The following is a 4,161-nucleotide window of genomic DNA, read 5'->3' as shown; positions in this document are numbered from 1 at the left end:
CAACCTCAAGGTCATAGCAATCATGCATAAAGCGCTCAACAAATGGTCGATGGTAGGCCGAGTAAAATGAAGTGTCTAAACACATGGGACAAGTGCAAGACAATCCAAGCATAATGTGGATAGGGTGTAGTGAAGATAGTATGGCACTCAACACAATAGAAACGACAAGTGTTCATCATGTGTGAGGCAATCAAGTCAATCTTGTGACAAGCAATGGGACATGGCATATGTGAAGTGATGACATTGTTGCAACCAAACATATTATGGTAGCAAGTAGTCCAAGAATTGGATGCAACACACAAGGCATATATATGATGATGCATGCGAATGTGAAAATCATGAATGGAAGCAATATCACTAACATGTGGGCAAGCAAGGGGTCCAAGATGAGAAATAAGTCTCATGGTGCAAGCAACACAAGTAGTATGATCCACAATATGCATGCTCATGGTTTGGGGGTTCTCAAAAGAGAAGGATATCACCTTGAAACCATGTCCTTGTGCATCCTTCACAATGCCGAAGCACAAGCAAGTATGATGTAGAAACATCGTGGTAGAAGGTGGTTCGCTCTCAAGAGCTTGAATGGTCAACTCACGTGACGTGGAAGTTGACACGAGGTCCAAGTTTCCTACACATGCACAAAACAAGGCAAAGAACGTATGCACATGGTAGATAAACACATCATCCATCATGATGGTTCTCTTCTTGTGCACATAACCATTAGAAGCACAAGTGCATCAATAATATGATGTAACAATGGCTATATTCATGGCACTAGGTATATGGTGCAAAGAGGTAAGACAAGCATGTTTAACAAGAAATATGTCAAATCTCCAAATATATGCAAGAATGCTATGGGGGCAATCTCATTAGCAAGACTAAAATCATTGTTGCACTCAATACATGGAAAATCATCTAGCATGAGAGAGGCAACACATGGAGATATAAGACAAGAAGCAATATTAATCATGTGCAAAGCATGGTAATGGTTGTCATCAACCACATGAAGTGAGAAAGTATGAATCATGGGTGATGCAACAAGGCAAGCAATCATAGTAATCAAGTCGTGCAAGCTAGTAGTGCGAAGATGCAACATACTAGAAGAAATCATGGCAATCATGTCATGTGAGCAAATATAGGCATAGACAATGCACATGACATATCGCAAGCACGAACACAAAGCAAGATCAATGTATCATCATAGGAATGGGGCATAAATGAAACATGGCAATAACAAGCAATATCTCCACCAAGCTTGCAAATACACACATAATTAGTAGAATCAATCGTCATGTGCAATGCAAAGCATGGGTCACAAATGCATGGCAAAGGCATAGTAATGAGCATATCATGCAAAGTGAACATGGCAAGATGGGCATAGGATATGTAATGGACAATAACCCATAGCCAAGTGAGGGCCATGTAGAAGAAATGCGCGAAGTCTTTGCGTGAAGAGAGCGGTGACAAAGACAATCCATGGGATCCCAAGTCATCATTCCTCTCTAGAGCTCGTTTTGTCAACTCATGGGATTGTGAGGTTGACAAGTATTCCTGGGTACCTACACAAAAGAGACACAAACCAAAGAAATTGTGCAGGTGGTAAATGTACACATCATCCATCATGATGTGTATGTGCACATGAGAGTTAGCACAAGATAAGCATCGCGTCAAGAAATTTGATGCATGGTATAAGAACATGTCATCCATCATGAAAGAATAGTTATTATGTATGACACGATGGGGATGCAAATTTAGCATACAAGTATATGGCACATCAATAGCATTTTCATTCATGGGGAGCATATTGTGCACACAAGTATTGGGATCATGCAATGGATAGGATGAATCAAAAACTCCTAAAATGCATGAGGAAACTATGGGGGTCTCCTCATGAGCAATATTGGAAACATCATATGGAGAAAATGGACAACATCCAAAACAATGCATATCCGAAGCTATGTGGTCATGGCATGGCATATGAGATAAATGATGCAAAGGGAGCATATCAATATCATCACAAGAAAAACAAATGCCAATAACCATGGGCTTGTCATCTATGCCATATGTGCAAATTGGGTTAACTTTAATGGCATATGCATAGTCACTACGATGAGATTGCAAATATGACATGTGGTTGATCTCATGCATAGCATATGACAAGTCAAGCGGATTGTCAAACATGATGTGACCTAAAGAATGATCACAAGAAATCCTATGTAACATGGCATCACAACTAATAGACTCCACATGGAAATCATCATAAATGGGTAAGTCATCGCATGGGGAAATCGCACTAGCATGAAGCATGGTAATAGGTTGATCAACATCATGCAAACAATCAATGTCAAGAATGTCCACTAGTGGGACTAGAGCATCACCGTCACCTATGTTACCTTTGTCATTCCACTCAAGTGGTGTAGATGAGGTGGGAAAGACCAAATGGTGGTCATCTTCATCTTGATGGAACCATGTGGGGGTGCATCATATTCCACCATGGCCATCGTCTTGTCCAAAGGGAGGATGAAGTCGTCGCGAATCGGCGCGTCATCATGGGACCTTGCACCAAATGAGAAGACACAACAGAGGTAGAGGTCAAGTTGTTAGAAATGCAAATGGCCTCACGAGACCTATCAACTATCACACTCTCTCTATGTGGTGGTTCACTCGCTCCCTCAAAGTAGGTGCACTCAATCTCACGTATGGTGGAGTCACTCATCTCACTCAAGTGGTGGGGGTTGTGGCTCTCCTCACATGGGAATTGGGGCAACTCATCATATGTGGGGCTAGTGGTGAACTCAATCTCACTCTCAATATGGTGGCATAAGTCACTCAAGTCATCATACGTCGCCGTGGTCGAAGGGAAAATCCCATGCTCAACCATCTCATCGCCGTCGTCGTGGATGAAGGCCGAAGATGGCACATCATCACTCTCCTCCATGACCGAAGGGAAAATCCCATGCTCGATCATCTCGTCACCGTCGCCATGGATGAAGGCCGAAGATGGCACATCATCACTCTCGCCTCCAAAGATGGAAGCATCATCCTTGCTCGCCACCTTGTAGCTCGCCTCCAAAGCATGTTCCTTGAAGGTCTCCGTAGTCGTACTCGTCGCTGCACCGTCTTGAAAAAGAGTCAAAGGAGACTCGGCATCATTAATGCCACAAAGAGGGATGGCGGTGAAGTCGAACTTGGGAGCATCGTCTTGGAGCTCGGCGGGCTTGGACATCCTGGCGGTACTATCCTCATGCTCGTTCTCATGGAGCTTGGCCATAACGAAGTGAGCTTGGGGTGGAGAAGCCTTGTCCTTCATGAGTTCTTGTTCCGCCTTGAGAGCACCAATGTAGTTGTCGTCAAGGGACTTGTAGTTCTCGAGGAAGATAGTCTTGGAGATGTCATTGTGCAATCCCATCATGAAGTGGAACTTCATCGAAATGGGGTCATCCACGCCGGCTCTTCGCAAGGCAATCTTCATCTCCTTGAAGTACGCGTTGATGGACTTGGATCCTTGGATGGTGTTCTCCAATTGGCGTAGAAGTTGTTCCGTGTAGGTTGGAGGCACGAACTCTCGCCGCAAAGCTCTCTTCATCTTGGGCCAACTCATGTCGTAGCTCTCCGAAGGTGTGTGAAGCCACCATGTGTACGCGTAGTCGTGGAAGTTTCTTGTGGCGCACTTCACTTGATCTTCGGGACGAACTTGATGTAGCTTGAGGTAGTCGTCCATGAGGCGCTACCACTAGAGATACTCCTCGGGTTCTTGAGTCCCATAGAAAGGAATCTTGTGGTCGGTGTTGAGGTCGTAGTAGCTCGTGGAAGTCGTGGGCTTGAGCTTGGGGAGCTTCTCTTGAGCATAGCCTTGAGGTTCTTGTTGGCGAAGATGTCGTATGTCCGTAGGCGAAGATGCCTTGAAGTCGCTTGGCGAAGATTCCAAGGGAGATGGTGAAGTTGTTGAGCGGTTGTTGGTGTTGAGCTCTTGAGCTTCACGTTCTTGATGGTGATGGTGTCGATGCTGATGTGATCTTGCCGGAGATGGTAGCTCGGAAGCATGTGCTCTTGAGCATCTTCTCGAAGATGAGGAAGATCGCTTGTAGGACTTGATGAGGGCTTTGATCTCCTCCATTTAAGAATGCATCTTGGCGTCGAAGTTGTTGTTCTTGGCACCAA

Source organism: Triticum aestivum, chromosome 5D, assembly GCF_018294505.1.
Source record: "Triticum aestivum cultivar Chinese Spring chromosome 5D, IWGSC CS RefSeq v2.1, whole genome shotgun sequence".
In the NCBI taxonomy this organism is placed as follows: domain Eukaryota; kingdom Viridiplantae; phylum Streptophyta; class Magnoliopsida; order Poales; family Poaceae; genus Triticum; species Triticum aestivum.
The sequence above is the reverse complement of the archived record's forward strand: the minus strand, read 5'-3'. Positions refer to the sequence as shown.